General features: G+C 41.9%; 1 pseudogene; it reads left to right on the forward strand.

Moving 5' to 3' along the window:
• Positions 1–1,708: 1,708 nt before the first annotated feature.
• Positions 1,709–3,859, forward strand: LOC129852883 (selenoprotein M-like; annotated as a pseudogene).
• The last annotated feature ends 16,644 nt before the right edge of the window (positions 3,860–20,503 follow it).

Genomic DNA, 20,503 nt, shown 5'->3' on the forward strand with positions numbered 1-20,503 from the left:
CCTGGTTAAATAAAGGTGAAAAAAACATATATTATTCTGTGTGGAAATAGGCCTGTTGCTATACTGTATGTAGACCAGATGTCATACAGATCCTACAAGGAGTTGGTTTTCACTAGGGCCCAGAGTTTTTCCTCACCTGGTCACATGGTCTGTAGAAACTCCTACTCCAGGGTTTCTCAAACTTGGTCCTCAGGAACCCCAAGAGGTGCACGTTTAGTTTTGTGCCCTAACACTACACAGCTGATTCAAATAATCAACTAATCATCAAGCTTTGATCATTTGAATCAGCTGTGTAGTGTTAGGGCAAAAACCAAAATGTGCACCCCTTGGGGTCCCGAGGACCGAGTTTGGGAAACGCTGTCCTAGTCTGATGTACGATAGGTACAATGGATGATGTAAGAATAGACTCAGATGATTTGACAATACAGACAGTGATTTTTTTTAAATATATAGCAGCATGGGGTGTGAATTTGTGTAGGCTTGACATTGGAGTTTAAGTTTGTGGAACGGGGAACAAGATATGAGGTGCATGGAGGTTAGTGTGGCCTTTGTGTTCATGAATGTGGCTTTTTTTGTTGGGTATGACTGAGTTCCTTCCTATTTTCACTGCATTTATCTTCCTGTCTTTTCACAGGAATCAGTTCACCATGTGACCTATCTCACTACAGCTCTACACCATCATTAGTCCCTCAAATTATCAGCAGATGGATGGTTGTAACCTCTCGTTCTGACATACTCTCCAACATAGAAGGAGGCCTACACACACATACAGGGAGAAAACATATGGTATGCATCCACACATATACAGTACTCTCACAGAGGCATGCCAAGAATACCCAACCCCCATCTTCTCCTTTCGCTCTCTTTCCTTCTCCTGCTGTTTAAAATGTAATTGTATTTGGATTGTTCTGCTGCTCAATCTAGGCCAGCAAACTTACATTGTGAGAAACATGGCTGGGTTTATAACACAAATAAAGATAAATTAAAGTAAAACTATAACTATTTTCCGTGTCGGAGGGGGACTGTTCTTTTTAATTTGGGCTGTGGATTTACAGTCACAGCCAAGGGGGGGAAACTCTGTTAAACTCTGTTCAAATGAGGACTGCTCTACCATTTGACACATCATGGCTTGCAGACACCGAACTGCTGAATGTTAAGGGTTGAACATCAAGTTCTAAGCTCTAGACTGGGAAATATAGAGAGGGATGGTTTTGCTTTAGCATTCCAATCTAGAAGGGTTTATTTTTCTTGGAAACATAATTGTCTGTGGCTAGAATTTGGAAGTAGGCTACATTTTACCCGCCAATCTGCCCGGAAATAAAAGTCAGTTGTTGTTGCCCTCTAGTGTACATGTCATGCCTCTGTTTCATTGACAAAGGACAAGCAAAGGTTCTACTATGGAATGGAACAACAGAATACTTTTTTTTGTAATCTACTGTATTGTTGCGTCATGGGATTTGACTGCATTCATTTCAAGGGGACTTCTAGGGTTAAAGGCATGCTTATTCAATGTAACCATTTATTTCAACCTGACATACTGTTGTTCTACTGTAGCTCCATCTGTGGGGAAATAGAGAAACGTTCTATGGTGTCAGATTCTAAAGTGTTTTACTATGTTTCACTATTCTCTGCAGCACACAGTTTAGCAGGTATTTTACCGTCATACATACAGGCTTAACAAGTTCAAGAAAATGCACTGCAGTGTGCCATGAGGTACGTTTTCACTGGCACCATGATCTGGGAAAAAGTGATAAGGATGCAGGTGTCCTCGAGGGTTGCTACAGAGACAGAGGATATTTTATGGAGTCGGGGGTACCAATCCTGATAGAAAGTGTTCATTAACATCTATATTTCTGTTCAAGCCATTTCAAGTGGAACAAGTATTATGCCCATCTGGTGTCCATTTCCCATAATGTCTGTCATTGAGAATAAACCAAAAGAAAACCCAAACTAAAAAGATGACTCATTTTCCTAATGGACCCTCTTCCCCCTTGGCCCTGCCACCTGGTTCAGTGTCACAGATGTCACAGATATAGCCGTTGAAGAGATACCTGTAATAGCCAAGGGTATACTTAAGGTGAGTTAAATGTGAATGATATGGTGGTTAAATTAGTGAAATTAATTGACTTCTGTAGTCTGAACATACCTTTGTTAAACTTTCTACTTAGGAGGAAGACACATATTTATTGTTGGTGCACGAAGGCTTCACTATCTTTGATCTAACTGAGAAACAGATTAGACATGGTGGTTGTGAATGAAAAATACTCATTGTCTGTTCATTTTTCCCATTGGGCCCAAGTGTGGTTGGATGAGCCATCAAGAAGATGCCTGAGCTCGATACGTTTCTCATGGAGCGATAGGTATTGTAGTATCCTTCTATTGGTTTCTATGTAGATCTTAAATAGATTTATGAGGCTAGATTATAATTTTATTATGGTTGCTATGTCTCTTTCTAATGATATTTTGGGAGATCGTTTGCATTGTACATTGTGCATTGTAGTATGTTAGCATTACCTCATATGGTTACATTGTACCTCATGTCATTTTTTTCAAAACTTGACCCACCCAAAGCCTTTTGTAGTTTCTCATGACCTTCCAGATAAACAAGAACATGTGTGTTAGCGACAACCCAGTATTATGCCATCGTGAATTGGCCTCAAACCACAAGTGGGTCCAACTAAGTTCAAATCCATCATGTGTCAGTATTCAAGTATGTTGAATGATGTTTGATCTCACTTGAAATATATCCAGAAGTAGATTGTTCTTGAATTTGTTGGTGTTCCCGTATCCTACAGGCAGAGAGTGAACCTAGTCCTGGACAACAACAAAAAATCATGCTTAATGGAGAATCTTCACTGAAATAGATTTTTTTTGTCCAGGACTAGGAATAATCTGGGCTCAGGAAACCAGCCCTACATATATGTTCCTTGAGCATCATTTCCGTTGAAGTCACAATCTGGAATATGATTACAGGGGAGGAAAGAATCCACTTCTGATATTCTACAATGATAAGGATGAGGTTGTTCAGGTAAGATGTGATTCCCATTGAAGATGCTACATATTGTAGCAAATTCAGAGGGTAACTCGGACTGGGATTTGAACATAGGTCCAGTGACTGTCAAGCCAACACTTTAACCATTATGCCAAGAGCTCCAAACCATTCAACAAAGTCGCTGGGTGTTGGGTTAAGGTCGTTACATTAGCTCCTTCCTTAGGGAGAGCTTGTCCCCACACTTCTCTATACCAAGTACCTTACATGTAAATGCCTCTCCAAAGGCCTCATCCCACTTCTGACACCAGTGTAGTGGATGTGGGGGTAGGGCTGACAAGGCCTCAAACCCAGGTCCAGCTACTGTATAGCCAACACCTTAACTCTTACGAAGTCAGAACCTCTTGATGGGTGTTGTTTTAAGATCGCTACAATATCGTCTAAAGGTCAGACAAAGATGATCAGCTAAATGGTTGGGTAAATAACATGTATTTTCTGACCTTGACTCAAGCATGACAAGATTAAAGAGGAATACATAACTATTGCAAGAAGACATTACACAATAGAACATAGGAACATATAGGTATGATTTGAAACAGTTAAAGAGAAAGAGGCATGACAGTGATGCTGTGTATTTTCTGAACCTGTTCTTGCATTATGGTTTCCCCGCCCTGTACTGAATGTAAACATTTTGTGTGTGTGTTGTATCAGGTTGTCCCAGTAAAGAACATTAAGGTGGATGAGATCAGCAGTCTGCTGGAGTTGCTGGGTTTCTACAATAGATCTCAGAAGAGAGAGGAGGTGCCAGGGCTGTTTCAGTACAGGGACACCTTGTGGCCATACTCTGTCGTTGCAGCCTGTCACACATGACGATTGAGGCCCCAAGGCCACAACATAATCCAGGCCTCAGTCTGAGGAATACAGACTCTGTACCACACCGTCTCACTGTAATTTAAACATTAATTGAATCATGAATTTGTCAATAAAAGTTTTCACAAGTTACGTAAAATGTTTCTCTTACTGACTTTTTGTGGCTTACTACCATTTTATAGAGATCCTATTAAATTACTATGTAATAAACCCTCAACGTTAGAATGGGGTGAAAATGGCAGCCAGATTGGCCAGGGAGAAATCCAAACCAGTCTAATTGGCGTGAATGGCAGAATTGACAGAATCCAGATTATACTTATGCAGGTAAATAAAAGTAAGGCGGGTGATGTATCAGAAATTGTGTAGTAGAATTATTGTCAACCTAAATAGTCACATAATTATATATACAGTTGATATGGGTTGTTGACCAATTGTCTGTCTAAATAGCCTCTAAAATATATGTAAGCAGACCATAAATGTCTCAATTGTTGTTTTCTTGGAAAGCTATGAGTGCTATTATATGATACAATATCAGTAATTGTTGCAAGTCCAACTGATTTCTGCCAGTTTATTGCTGCATTGTTTTAATGGAATATTGGAATAATGGCAGTTCATTTGAAAAATGAATAGAATCATTCCTCTTAAACTGGCAGGCAAACTAGCTAACAAACATACCAATTCTTCAAATTCATTCTTTTACACAATATCTTATCACAGCACTTGCAAACCATGGTTGACCAACTCCCTGACCTAAACGGCGGACCTTTATACCATCCTTTATACCAAGGTTCAAGCCCATCTAATATTCTAATTCCTAATGATATGCTTACCACACTGTCTATCTTCCATCAAAACATGATATATCTACATCTCTTTAAAGTAATAGAGCAGAGTTTCAACAGGTAACGATTGATATTAGTTAGTGTAGCAAATGTGTGTGATGTTGATTTAGAAGATAACCTGCCTTAATCCTTATATTAATTACAGGGGATTCACAACTAGCACTTAATATTCTGAGAACCATATGTTTCTTAGAGCTTGGTGAGTGCGTGGTTGTCCTATGGTGGTTTTGCATACAACCTTCCCACAACTTTCTGGGAATGGTGCAAGATAGCTGCTTGGCTTTAGAACATTCTCAGCACATTTAAGGAACTTCACCCCCAAAAAATATTTCTTGGTATTTTATTACTTTAACAGGACGTTTCCTGACAGTTCAAACATGGTACATTTCATTTTTATTTTGGGAATGTTCTAGGAACATTCTCCAACTGGTTTGACATTGGGAATGTTTACTCATGGATCTAGAACGCTAAGAAACAACGTTCTTCTGTGGGAATTACCGTACTTGAGCAATACGTTTCCTACAGGTTTCCTCATGGTTCTTTTTAAAGTCGTGTTCTCAAATTGTTCCAAGAACGCTAAGAAACAATGTTCTTCTGTGGGAATTTCAGCAAAATCTTTCCTACAGGTTTAAAAGAAAATGTATACCACTATCTCCTGATAGTCAAGCACTGCAGTGCTTATACCGCTTTCTCATGACACATCAAGCACTGCAGTGCCTTAGACCGCTGCGCCACTCGGGAGACCCCTACAGGTTTTCTCGTTGTTCTATTTAAAGTCATGTTCTCAAATTATTCCGATAACGTAAGAACACTTTCCATAAAAAAACACAAGAAAACTTTTATAACGTTCAAAGAACATTCTAAGAATCTTATTTAAAAACAAATCCATTCCGTTCTCATAATCAACAAAACTATCCTCTATCTTGTAAAGTGTGTTCAGGTGTGTTGGCCGCGGCCACTAATTGGGCATATCTGATCTTAATGAGTGCTTGTTTTCTTTGAAATTGGGTGTGTTTGAATAGACTAAAATGAACAGCTTTGTATGTGTAAAAAAAACATGTTAGCACCATCCAGGTGGCACAGTGGAAAAATTCCATCAATAGAGAACAGAAGATTATAGGTTCAAATCTCACTGATGCTGTGTCACAATAAAAATAAAAAATAAATTCAATGTGTCCTATCTGTGATTGGAGATAAAAGAGTTAACCTGAAAATAAGATGTTGTTTTATTGAAACATTCAGTGAATGTTTTAAGGAAGTAAAAAAAAAACATTAAAATAATATATCTTTTGTCTCTCTGTATTTCATAATTGTCCTTCAATTCGAAAGAGGCTGAATGTACACTACATGACCAAAGTATGTGGACACCTGCTTGCGAACATCTCATACCCCCTTTGCTGCTATAACAGCCTCCACTCTTCCGGGAAGGCTTTCCACTAGATGTTGGAACATTGCTGCGGGGCTTTGCTTCCATTCAGCCGCAAGAACATTAGTGAAGTCAGGGCGCTGATGTTGGGCAATTGTGCAAACCCCATCCCAAAGGTGTGCGATGGGGTTCGAGGTCAGGGCTCTGTGCAGGCCAGTCAAGTTCTTCCACACCAATCTCGACAAACCATTTCTGTTTGGACCTCACTTTGTACACGGGGGCATTGTCATGCTGAAACAGAAACATTTCTTCCCCAAACAGTTGCCTCAAAGTTGGAAGCACAGAATCATCTAGAATGTCATTGTATGCTGTACCATTAAGATTCCCCTTCATTGGAACTAAGGGCCCTAGCCTGAACCATGATAAACAACCCCGGATCATTATTCCTCATCCACCAAACTTTACAGTTGGCACTATGCTTTGGGGGCAGGTAGCGTTCTTCTGGCATCTGTCAAACCCAGATTCGTCCATCGGACAGCCAGATGAATGCGTTTCCACTGCTTCAGAGTCAAATGGCGGTGAGCTTTACACCCCTCCAGCTGACGCTTGGCATTGCACAGGGTGATCTTAGGCTTGTAGGCCATGGAAACCCATTACATGAAGCTCCCGACGAACAGTTCTTGTGCTGATGTTGCTTCCAGAGGCAGTATGGAACTCCGTTGTGAGTGTTGCAACCGGGGACAGACAATTTTTTTTCAGCACTCGGCGATCCCGTTCTGTGAGCTTGTGGGGCCTATTAATTCGGGGCCATTGTTGCACCTAGACGTTTCCACTTCTCAATAACAGCACTTACGTTTGGACTTGGCAGTTCTAGCAGGGCAGATATTTGATGAAGTGACTTGTTGGAAAGGTGGCATCCTATGATGGTGCCACGTTGAAAGTTACTAAGCTTTTCAGTAGGGCCATTCTACTGCCAATGTTTGTCTACGGAGATTGCATGGCTGTGTGCTCGATTTTATAAACCTGTCAGCAACGGGTGTGGCTGAAATAGCCAAATCCACTAATTTGATATACATACACCATATTTTAAAAAGTATCTCCCCCGGAGAAAGCATCCGAGCGAGCGAAACAGTGCCCCTCTATATGTGTAGGTTATCTATCGTGAGCTAGATAAAGTTGGCCTTTTCCTAAATTAGCCATTGACGGAGACAGAGATTTGGTTTTACTTAATTCTCTGTACTGGCCAGTGATTATAATGGTGATTCTGATCCAACCACATGTGAAAGAGACGTGATTAATAAACAACTTTGAAATACTTTTCCAAAGGAGGAAGCTACTAAAGTGTTAAATTGTGCCCAAAATGTAATCAAATCAAACCAAATTGCATTTGTCACATGCGCCAAATACAACCTTACCCTGAAAATGCTTACTTACAAGCCCTTAACCAACAATGCAGTTTTAAGAAAAATAACACTTAAGAAAATATTTACTAAATAAACAAAAGTTTAAAAAAGTAATAACAATAATAATGAGGCTATATACAGGGGGTACCGGTACCGAGTCAATGTGCGGGGGTACAGTTTAGTCGGGGTAATTGAGGTAATATGCATATGGTAGGAGTAAAGTGACTATGCATTGATAATAAGCAGTGAGTAGCAGCAGCTTAAAAAAAGGGGGGTCAACGCAAAAAAATATATAATAATTTGATGTAACCTTTATTTATTCTCATTTTCCAAGAAAGGCCTGAAATAGTCCAGGTAGCCATTTGATTAACTGTTCAGCAGTCTTATGGCTTGGGGTTAGAAGCTGTTAAGGAGCCTTTTGGACCTAGACTTGCAGTAGCAGAGAGAACAGTCTATGACTAGGTTGGCTGGAGTCTTTGACAATTGCTGGATATTGTGATCTGTTATAAAATTGTAATTTTGTTATGAAATTATGAGTTGATGCACTGTTTAATAATTGCGCTGTTTATTTACATAAATCATGTGCGTTTCAAAACGGCCTTTCAGTTCGGTTACTTTGATGATTGAGAATGGTAGTGGTAGTTATAACCACATGATGATTGATAGTGGTAGTGGTAGTTATAACCACATGAGGATTGATAGTGGTAGTGGTAGTTATAACCACATGATGATTGATAGTGGTAGTGGTAGTGGTAGTTATAACCACATGATGATTGATAGTGGTAGTGGTAGTTATAACCACATGATGATTGATAATGGTAGTGGTAGTTATAACCACATGATGATTGATAGTGGTAGTGGTAGCTATAACCACATGATGATTGATAATGGTAGTGGTAGTTATAACCACATGATGATTGATAGTGGTAGTGATAGTTATAACCACATGATGATTGATAGTGGTAGTGGTAGTTGTAACCACATGATGATTGATAATGGTAGTGGTAGTTATAACCACATGATGATTGATAGTGGTAGTGGTAGTTATAACCACATGATGATTGATAATGGTAGTGGTAGTTATAACCACATGATGATTGATAGTAGTAGTGGTAGTTATAACCACATGATGATTGATAGTGGTAGTGGTAGTTATAACCACATGATGATTGATAATGGTAGTGGTAGTTATAACCACATGATGATTGATAGTGGTAGTGGTAGCTATAACCACATGATGATTGATAATGGTAGTGGTAGTTATAACCACATGATGATTGATAGTGGTAGTGGTAGTTATAACCACATGATGATTGATAGTGGTAGTGGTAGTTATAACCACATGATGATTGATAATGGTAGTGGTAGTTATAACCACATGATGATTGATAGTGGTAGTGGTAGTTATAACCACATGATGATTGATAATGGTAGTGGTAGTTATAACCACATGATGATTGATAGTGGTAGTGGTAGTTATAACCACATGATGATTGATAGGTGGTAGTGGTAGTTATAACCACATGATGATTGATAGTTGGTAGTGGTAGTTATAACCACATGATGATTGATAGGTGGTAGTGGTAGTTATAACCACATGATGATTGATAATAGTAGTGGTAGTTATAACCACATGATGATTGATAGTGGTAGTTATAACCACATGATGATTGGTAGTGGTAGTTATAACCACATGATGATTGATAGTGGTAGTTATAACCACATGATGATTGGTAGTGGTAGTTATAACCACATGATGATTGATAGGTGGTAGTGGTAGTTATAACCACATGATGATTGATCGTGGTAGTGGTAGTTATAACCACATGATGATTGATAGTGGTAGTGGTAGTTATAACCACATGATGATTGATAGTGGTAGTGGTAGTTATAACCACAAGTGCACTAAATTACCATAAGAGGGATAGTATACTTTGAAGAGTGCGGGCAAAGTCCCAATAGTAAATGATCATGGTGCTCAGATCCTGGTGAGAGATCTTTTCTGATGATCCAAGCGTAGCTTGTAGCTTTCGTGGATAGATAGGGAGACAGAACAATAACAGGACACAAAAATTGCCAGCACAAAATCTCCAAAGGATATTATTTCAATTCCAATCCTATATGTCAAGTTATTTGGTTGAGATAAGAGGAAGAACGATTGGTAACAGTACATTTTATTATCTTCGAAAAATTTCTTCCAGTAGAATATTTCAATTTCACAACTAAAAACATTTAATAACCAGCTTACAAGTAACCGAGTACTCAAGCAGCGGTACTAAAGGTCATCTTATAAAGAACACTATGATTGTATCACTTAATAATAATAACAGCTTGCCCGACTTCACTAATGTTCTTGCGGCTGAATGGAAGCAAGTCCCCGCAGCAATGTTCCAACATCCAGTCAAGATGATCTCTCTGACTGAGATAGCCTACTGTGCAATCCAATCCATGCTGATTTAGTTTTATTTATTTTGTTTTACCTTTATTTAACTAGGCAAATCAGTTAAGATGAAATGCAGTCCTGTGTTACTAGCGTTTCCCTCATCCCCCATTTACCAGACGACCCTGCCCTCCCCGGCCTCGTCCGAATCACATTTAATACGTTTTGAATTCCATTTGCCGTTGAAGAGGAGTAGGGAATAGAAATAGGGGTAAGAAAAAAAGAGAGCGAAAATCCCTCTGGAGGTTCGGGCACATCTGAGGCAGCTCTCCTCACTGCTGCGATTTCTCTGGCTTCTCATCAAATTGACTTTCATTTAGCTGAATGTGGTGAATAATAGCCTGCGAGAGGCAGGGGACATAATACTCCCTATCTCACCAAACATATTGTTTCCCTTGTGATTTCACTTTGAAATGTGACTGCGAGTTCTGAGTGTCTCTCTCTGTCTGTACCCCAGGATTCTTTTGTATTTTTTTTTCTATCTTTCGTCTTCATCCCCCTGTGTTGCAGAGTACTGTCATCTCTCTCTCTCTCACACACTTCCCCTCTCTCTCTCCTGATGCGGTAGGCCCCATCTTCTCCTTAATTATAATTGGGTGCAGCTTCAAGGTAATCACGAATGTGATCTCTGAGACGTGTGGTGGTGGTGCTGTGAGAGCTGTGTGAGGGGCGATTAGAAACGACTGCCTTCTGGATCTGTGTGTGTGTCTCTGTGTGTGCGTGTGCGTGTGCGTGTGTGTGTGGGGGGTGTGGGGGCGTCCTCCTTGGACAGGTGCCAAAAATGTGTGTGTATGCTTAGAGACTTATTATTTGTGACTGTGATGACTCTATGGCACTATGAAAATATGTATGTTTGTCATCCCCCGGAGATGTGTCTCTCTCTTCTCTCTCTCCTTCTCTTCCTTTTCTCTTTGCACCCTCTCTCTCTCTTTGCACTCTCTCTCTCTCTCTTTGCACCCTCTCTCTCTCTCTCTCTCTCTCTCTCTCTCTCTCTCTTACTCTCATTCCCACAGACATGATGATGTGTAGAGTAGGGCCTGTTGGCTTGTTGTTGGTGAGTGAAAGGAATACAGCTGTAGATCGGAGCACAAATAATGTTTTCCTACCACAACATATAGGTGGGAAACCTGACTGTTCACCTTGGATTTTACTTTTTTGGTGATTGTTGAGCATAGGCTACTCATGTAGGTACAGGGTGCTAGAGAGAGAAAATCCTCAGTAATCATAGACAAACATACAACATATAGGCCACTATTTTTACAACACATAGATATCACAGGCCTAATCTCAGTATAGACAATACCAAACATGCCACTTTTCTTCATCCACCACATTGTTTCCATCATATTGCAATCTCTAATGCTGAGCCCAGAGAAAATAGAGAGATTTTGACACCATCCTTAGTGGCTCATATTGGGAATCAGGTGAAGATTGGCGCCGGAACCTTGCAATCTGAGTGTGATTGTCTGTATTATGGGGGATGCCAGGGTCCAGGGTAATTCACTTCCCTCAGTCAGGGGTTAAATGGACACTCAGGGTTCTGCATGAGAAGGACCGCATTACATTGCTTGGCCTCAGTTAGACAGGTGGATCTTAATGTGTTGCTATGAGCTAACTGTGAACCTGACATGTATTTAAGTGTTTGCTGTTGGTATTTGGGAGTGATTTAAGTGATTTAAGTTAGCTTTTCGTGTTTCCCTAATGAGTAAGTGAGTTCTTGCAGATTATGGCAATATAAGCAAGAGAGATTATAGTAGATGACATGTGTCAAAAAGTGATTGATGATCTATTTTTAGTGTCATGTGGTTATGCCCTTTTATGGACATCCTGTCCAGATGTTCTCACACTATGAAGTGACTGCTTTATGTAACATGATAGTGCAGCTGTTCCTTTTGTAACGATCGTCTGTTGAATTAGGTGTGGACCAAAGCGCAGCGAGGTAAGTGTTCATGTTATTTTTTATTAAAACTGAACACTAAACAAAATAACAAAGAGAATGAACGAAAACGAGACAGCCCTGTCAGGTGCAGAAACACAAAACAACTACCCACAAAACACAGGTGGGAAAAGGCTACCTAAGTATGGTTCTCAGAGACAACGATTGACAGCTGCCTCTGATTGAGAACCACACCCGGCCAAACACACAGAAATAAAACATAGAACACAAAACATAGAATGCCCACCCCAACTCAGGCCCTGACCAAACCAAAATAGAGGCATAAAAAGGATCTCCAAGGCCAGGGTGTGACACCTTTGAAGTAAAGCATATGTTTTCAATAAAAATGTCCTGGTGATTGATGTGTAGTGGCCTTGTTGAACTGTTGAATTTTTTATTTATTTTTTATTTCACCTTTATTTATCCAGGTAGGCTAGTTGAGAACAAGTTCTCATTTGCAACTGCGACCTGGCCAAGATAAAGCATAGCAGTGTGAACAGACAACAACACAGAGTTACACATGGAGTAAACAATAAACAAGTCAATAACATGGTAGAAAAAAAGAGAATCTATATACAATGTGTGCAAAAGGCATGAGGTAGGCAATAAATCGAATAATTACAATTTAGCAGATTAACACTGGAGTGATAAATCATCAGATGATCATGTGCAAGAAGAGATACTGGTGTGCAAAAGAGCAGAAAAGTAAATAAATAAAAGCAGTATGGGGGTGAGGTAGGTAAATTGGGTGGGTAGTTTACAGATGGACTATGTACAGCTGCAGCGATCGGTTAGCTGCTCGGATAGCAGATTTTTAAAGTTGTTGAGGGAGATAAAAGTCTCCAACTTCAGAGATTTTTGCAATTCGTTCCAGTCGCAGGCAGCAGAGAACTGGAAGGAAAGGCGTCCAAATGAGGTTTTGGCTTTAGGGATGATCAGTGAGATACACCTGCTGGAGCGCGTGCTACGGGTGGGTGTAGCCATCGTGACCAGTGAACTGCACTTTACCTAGCATAGCCTTGTAGATGACCTGGAGCCAGTGGGTCTGACGACGAACATGTAGCGAGGGCCAGCCGACTAGGGCATACAGGTCGCAGTGGTGGGTCGTATAAGGTGCTTTAGTAACAAAACGGATGGCACTGTGATAAACTGCATCCAGTTTGCTGAGTAGAGTATTGGAAGCTATTTTGTAGATGACATCGCCGAAGTCGAGGATCGGTAGGATAGTCAGTTTTACTAGGGTAAGTTTGGCGGCGTGAGTGAAGGAGGCTTTGTTCCGGAATAGAAAGCCGACTCTAGATTTGATTTTGGATTGGAGATGTTTGATATGAGTCTGGAAGGAGAGTTTGCAGTCTAGCCAGACACCTAGGTACTTATAGATGTCCACATATTCTAGGTCGGAACCGTCCAGGGTGGTGATGCTAGTCGGGCGTGCGGGTGCAGGCAGCGAACGGTTGAAAAGCATGCATTTGGTTTTACTAGCGTTTAAGAGCAGTTGGAGGCCACGGAAGGAGTGTTGTATGGCATTGAAGCTCGTTTGGAGGTTAGATAGCACAGTGTCCAGGGAAGGGCCGGAAGTATACAGAATGGTGTCGTCTGCGTAGAGGTGGATCAGGGAATCGCCCGCAGCAAGAGCAACATCATTGATGTATACAGAGAAAAGAGTCGGCCCGAGAATTGAACCCTGTGGTACCCCCATAGAGACTGCCAGAGGACCGGACAACATGCCCTCCGATTTGACACACTGAACTCTGTCTGCAAAGTAGTTGGTGAACCAGGCAAGGCAGTCATTAGAAAAACCGAGGCTATTGAGTCTGCCGATAAGAATATGGTGATTGACAGAGTCGAAAGCCTTGGCCAGGTCGATGAAGACGGCTGCACAGTAATGTCTTTTATCGATGGCGGTTATGATATCGTTTAGTACCTTGAGCGTGGCTGAGGTGCACCCGTGACCGGCTCGGAAACCGGATTGCACAGCGGAGAAGGTACGGTGGGATTCGAGATGGTCAGTGATCTGTTTGTTGACTTGGCTTTCGAAGACCTTAGCTAGGCAGGGCAGGATGGATATAGGTCTGTAACAGTTTGGGTCCAGGGTGTCTCCCCCTTTGAAGAGGGGGATGACAGCGGCAGCTTTCCAATCCTTGGGGATCTCAGATGACACGAAGGAGAGGTTGAACAGGCTGGTAATAGGGGGTGCGACAATGGCGGCGGACAGTTTCAGAAATAGGGGGTCCAGATTGTCAAGCCCAGCTGATTTGTATGGGTCCAGGTTTTCCAGCTCTTTCAGAACATCTGCTATCTGGATATGGGTAAAGGAGAAGCTGGGGAGGCTTGGGCGAGTAGCAGCGGGGGGGGCGGGGCTGTTGGCCAAGGTTGGAGTCGCCAGGTGGAAGGCATGGCCAGCCATTGAGAAATGTTTGTTGAAGTTTTCGATTATCATGGACTTATCAGTGGTGACCGTGTTATCTAGCCTCAGTGCAGTGGGCAGCTGGGAGGAGGTGCTCTTGTTTTCCATGGACTTTACAGTATCCCAGAACTTTTTGGAGTTAGAGCTACAGGATGCAAATTTCTGCTTGAAAAAGCTGGCCTTTGCTTTCCTGACTGACTGCGTGTATTGGTTCCTGACTTCCCTGAACAGTTGCATATCGCGGGGGCTCTTCGATGCTATTGCAGTTCGCCACAGGATGTTTTTGTGCTGGTCGAGGGCAGTCAGGTCTGGAGTGAACCAAGGGCTATATCTGTTCTTGGTTCTGCATTTTTTGAACGGAGCATGCTTGTCTAATATGGTGAGGAAGTAACTTTTAAAGAATGACCAGGCATCCTCAACTGACGGGATGAGGTCAATATCCTTCCAGGGTACCCGGGCCAGGTCGATTAGAAAGGCCTGCTCGCAGAAGTGTTTTAGGGAGTGTTTGACAGTGATGAGGGGTGGTCGTTTGACCGTGGACCCGTGGCGGATACAGGCAATGAGGCAGTGATCGCTGAGATCTTGATTGAAGACAGCAGAGGTGTATTTGGAGGGCAAGTTGGTCAGGATAATGTCTATTAGGGTGCCCATGTTTACGGATTTAGGGTTGTACCTGGTGGGTTCCTTGATGATTTGTGTGAGATTGAGGGCATCAAGCTTAGATTGTAGGACTGCCGGGGTGTTAAGCATATCCCAGTTTAGGTCACCTAACAGAACAAACTCTGAAGCTAGATGGGGAGCGATCAATTCACAGATGGTGTCCAGGGCACAGCTGGGAGCTGAGGGGGGTCGGTAGCAGGCGGCAACAGTGAGAGACTTATTTCTGGAGAGATTAATTTTTAAAATTAGAAGTTCGAACTGTTTGGGCATAGACTTGGAAAGTATGACAGAGACTTTGCAGGCTATCTCTGCAGTAGATTGCAACTCCTCCCCCTTTGGCAGTTCTATCTTGACGGAAAGTGTTATAGTTGGGTATGGAAATCTCAGAGTTTTTGGTGGCCTTCCTAAGCCAGGATTCAGACACGGCAAGGACATCAGGGTTGGCAGAGTGTGCTAAAGCGGTGAGTAAGGCAAACTTAGGGAGGAGGCTTCTGATGTTGACATGCATGAGGCTAAGGCTTTTTCGATCACAGAAGTCAACAAATGAGGGTGACTGGGGACATGCAGGGCCTGGGTTTACCTCCACATCACCCGAGGAACAGAGGAGTAGTACATTACATTACATTTAAGTCATTTAGCAGACGCTCTTATCCAGAGCGACTTACAAATTGGTGCATTCACCTTATGATATCCAGTGGAACAACCACTTTACAATAGTGCATCTAACTCTTTTAAGGGGGGGGGGGGTTAGAAGGATTACTTTATCCTATCCTAGGTATTCCTTAAAGAGGTGGGGTTTCAGGTGTCTCCGGAAGGTGGTGATTGACTCCGCTGACCTGGCGTCGTGAGGGAGTTTGTTCCACCATTGGGGTGCCAGAGCAGCGAACAGTTTTGACTGGGCTGAGCGGGAACTGTACTTCCTCAGAGGTAGGGAGGCGAGCAGGCCAGAGGTGGATGAACGCAGTGCCCTTGTTTGGGTGTAGGGCCTGATCAGAGCCTGAAGGTACGGAGGTGCCGTTCCCCTCACAGCTCCGTAGGCAAGCACCATGGTCTTGTAGCGGATGCGAGCTTCAACTGGAAGCCAGTGGAGAGAGCGGAGGAGCGGGGTGACGTGAGAGAACTTGGGAAAGTTGAACACCAGACGGGCTGCAGCGTTCTGGATGAGTTGTAGGGGTTTAATGGCACAGGCAGGGAGCCCAGCCAACAGCGAGTTGCAGTAATCCAGACTGGAGATGACAAGTGCCTGGATTAGGACCTGCGCCGCTTCCTGCGTGAGGCAGGGTCGTACTCTGCGAATGTTGTAGAGCATGAACCTACAGGAACGGGTCACCGCCTTAGTAGGATGAGGGTGCGGCTAAAGGCTATCAAAACTGGTCGCCTAGAGCGTGTTTTGATAGTGTTTGAACATTTGACACATTTGGGAATTTATGTTGTGAATGGGGGAGGCCTGAGTTTGAACATCTGAAACAGTTGGGAATTTATGTGGTGAACTTATGGAACTGCTGTTTAGGGAGCTTGTGAAATGGAAAAGTATTTGCTGGGTATGTCTGCCTGAGTATAAGTAAGTGTTAGACTTGTCCTATGACAAGTTGAACGCGGAACAAGGAAGAGCTTGGTTTTGTTTGTTTGGAAAGTTTGTTGTTTGAAAGTGTATTGGAAAGTTATTGCTAGCTACCTAACTTCTTAGTTTGGATCCCGCGACGCAGTTGGCATCAGTTGTTGGCATCAGCCCGCGCCATGGTTAGCCATTGTGGCTGGTACCGCGAATTGTCCGGGTTTGTGGCTGTCTAGATCCCTGCTGTTTGTTGTTTTCAATTTTCCCAGTGACTTGCCCTGTCTGGAACTGCAAGGAGAAACAATGTAACACCTACGTTGCTAGCTACCATGACAAAGACCAAAGCCGGCGGGAGTACCGTTGAGGACAGTGGTGTCTCTCTATCACACGTGAAGGATCTTTAAAACGACCAAAAATAGTCCTACAAGCAGTTGTTACAACAACAAGAAAATATATTCAAGTGTTTTGTCCAAATGCTTGTGGATTCTACTACTAAAAGAATGGACGACCTGACTAGAGAGGTCCAGGACCTGAAGAACAGTTTGCAGTTCTCCCAGCGTCAGCTCGATGAGTTGAAACAGGAGAACGGCAAGATGACAACAATCTGTAAGTCATTGAGAGAGGACATCAGTTCCCTGTGTAAATCCATGATAACAATGACACATAAATCAGACTATCTCAATGGACAATCAAGACGGAACAACATGGTTGTGGACGTAATTGCAGACTCTATACAATGAGGCCTGGACGGAGTCTGTGGACAAAGTGAGGGAAATGATCTCTGAGAAATTGAAGATGGACCACAGGAAGATTGAGGTGGAGCACGCCCATAGGACAGGAAAACCCACCACCGGCCCAGGTGATAGGCCCCGGCCAATAGTGGTCAAGGTCCTGAGGTTCAAGGACAAAGTAGCTCTTCTGGAAAGAGCCAAGAACTTCCTCACCGAGGATCTTGAAGCTGTGCGCTAGAAGAGGAAAGAACTGATCCAGAGCGTGTGAGGTGATCCACTGCCAGAGTGTGTGAGGACATTGCGTACATCCACTATGACAGGCTCACTATCCACCCTCCCTCCCAGAAGCCTGGAAGGGATGAGAGAGCCTATGGGTTTGTAGCCTTAATCCCGCAGCACACACACACACACACCAATTGATTATTTGACTGCTGAATGTATATATTTTTCTCTTTTTTCATCTGCTCTTTTCAGTATTATGTCTATCTCTGATAAGCAACACAGGAAAGGGCTGAAAATAGCCCATATTAATATGTGTAGCCTTAGAAATAAGGTTCACGAAATCAATAACTTGCTAACATCAGATAACATTCATATATTAGACACTTAGATAATGGTGATTCTGATCCAAACATATAGTTATAACCGCTGAGACTCACTTGGATAATTCATTTGATGATACATCAGTAGCGAGACATAAATGCTTATGGGGGAGGTGTTGCTGTATATATTCAGAGCCGTATCCCTGCAATGCTTAGATAAGATCTTATGTCAAGTGTTATTGAAGTGTTGTGGTTGCAGGTTCACTTGGCACATCTAAAGCCTTTTCTTTTGGGGTGTTGCTATAGGCCACCAAGTGTGATCAGTCAGTATCTAAATAATATGTGTGAAATGCTTGATAGTGTATGTGATCTAAGCAGAGAGTTCTACTTTATTGGGGATCTGAATATTGATTGGTTTTCATCAAGCTGCCCGCTCAAGAGGACTGTAATCTGTGCCTGTAATCTGGTTCAGGTTAATTATCAACCTACCAGGTTGTTTACAAACAATACAGTAACAATATCGTTCACATGTATCGATCACATTTTTACTTATGCTGTAGAACTTTGCTCTAAAGCTATATCTGTACCCATTGGATGGAGTGATCCCAATATAGTGGCTATATCCAGGAAAGTGTCACGTTCCTGACCTGTTTCTGTTCGTTTTTTATGTGGTAGTTGGTCAGGACGTGAGTTTGGGTGGGCAGTCTATGTTTTCTGTTTCTATGTTTGTTTAAGGGCTGCCTGGTATGGCTCTCAATTAGAGGCAGGTGTTTGGCGTTTCCTCTAATTGAGAGTCATATTAAGGTAGGTGTTTTCACACTGTTTGTTGTGGGTGGTTGTCTCCTGTGTCTGTGTATGTCGTTGCGCCACACGGGACTGTTTTCGGTTTGTTTGTATGTTCGTTTTTTTATGTAGTCAGTTTTCCCTGTTCATGCGTTCTTCGTGTTTCATGTAAGTTCGTCGTCCAGGTCTGTCTACATCGTTTATTTGTTTTGTAATTATCCAAGTGTATTTCGTTTCGTCTTCGTCTTGTAAAATAAATCATCATGTCATATCACAACGCTGCGTTTTGGTCAAATCCCTGCTCCGTTACAGAAAGCCAAAGTTCCAACAGCTGGGCCTAAAATAGTGTATAAGCGATCATACAAAAGATTTTGCTGTAACTATGTTAAATATATTTGTTGGTCTGACGTGATTAATGAGGAGCATCCAGATGCTGCACTTCCAATTATTGATAAACATGCAACTTTTAAGAAACTGACTGTTAAGGCTCCATGGGTTGAAGAGTAATTGAAAAACTATATGGTTGAAAGAGATGGGGCAAAAGGAGTGGCTAATAAGTCTGGCTGCACATCTGACTGGCTTGCTTACTGCAAATTGAGAAATGATGTGACTAAAGTCAATAAAAAGAAGAAGAAACTTTATTATGAAGCAAAAATCAATGACAAAGAATAATGTAAAAAAATATTTCAATGAAATTATGGGCAGAAAGACAAATTCAACTCCATCTTTCATCAAATCAGATGGCTTATTCATCACAAAACCATTTGATGTTGCCAATTATTTTAATGATTATTTCAAAACTTAGGCAGGAAATGCCCACAATGAACAGTGAGAAACTGTATTCATGCCTTAAAAACAACTAATGAAAGAAAGGCAGTGCAAGTTTGAATTTTGTAAAGTTAGTGTGGGAGAGGTGGAAAAATTATTGTTATCGATCAATAATGACAAACCTCCTGGCATTGACAACTTAGATGGAAAGCTACTGAGGATGGTAGCTGACTCTATTGCCACTCCTATCTTTCATATTTTCAATCTGAGCCTAGAGGAAAGTCTTTGTCCTCAGGCCTGGAGGGAAGCCAAAGTAATTCCGCCAGCCAAGAGTGGTAAAGCGGCCTTTATTGGTTCTAACAACAGACCTATAAGCTTGCTGCCAGCTCTTAGCAAACTATTGGGAAAATTGTGTTTGACCAAACACAATGCTATTTCTCTGTAAACAAATTAACAACAGACTTTCAGCATTCTTATAGAGAAGGGCACTCAACATGCACTGCACTGACACAGATGACTGATGGTTGGTTGAAAGAAATTGATAATAAGAAGATTGTGGGAGCTGTACTGTTAGATTTCAGTGCAGCCTTTGATATTATTGACTATAACCTGTTGTTGAAAAAACTTATGTGATACGGCTTTTCAATCTCTGCCATATCGTGGATTTAAGAGCTATCTATCTAATAGAACTCAGAGGGTTTTCTTTAATGGAAGCTTCTCTAATGTCAAACATGTAAAGGGTGGGGGACCGCAGGGCAGCTTTCTAGGCCCTCTACTCTTTTCTATTTTTGACAATGACCTGCCACTGGCATTAAACAAAGCATGTGTGTCCATGTATGCTGATGATTCAAACAAATATGCATCAGCAACCACAGCTAATGAAGTCACTGAAACCCTTAACAAACAGTTGCAGTCTGTTTTGGAATGGGTGGCCAGTAATAAACTGGTCCTGAACATCTCTAAAACTAAGAGCATTGTATTTGGTACAAATCATTCCTTAAGTTCTAGACCTCAGCTGAATCTGGTAATGAATGGTGTGGCTGTTGAACAAGTCGATTGTAAACTGTCATGGTCAAAATATAGATTCAAAGGTTGTAAAGATAGGGAGAGGTCTAGCCGTAATAAAGAGATGCTCTGCTTTTTGACACCACACTCCAAAAAGCAAGTTCTGCAGGCTATAGTTTTGTCTAATCTTGATTATTGTTCAGTCG

Source organism: Salvelinus fontinalis, chromosome 4 (assembly GCF_029448725.1).
Source record: "Salvelinus fontinalis isolate EN_2023a chromosome 4, ASM2944872v1, whole genome shotgun sequence".
NCBI lineage: Eukaryota > Metazoa > Chordata > Actinopteri > Salmoniformes > Salmonidae > Salvelinus > Salvelinus fontinalis.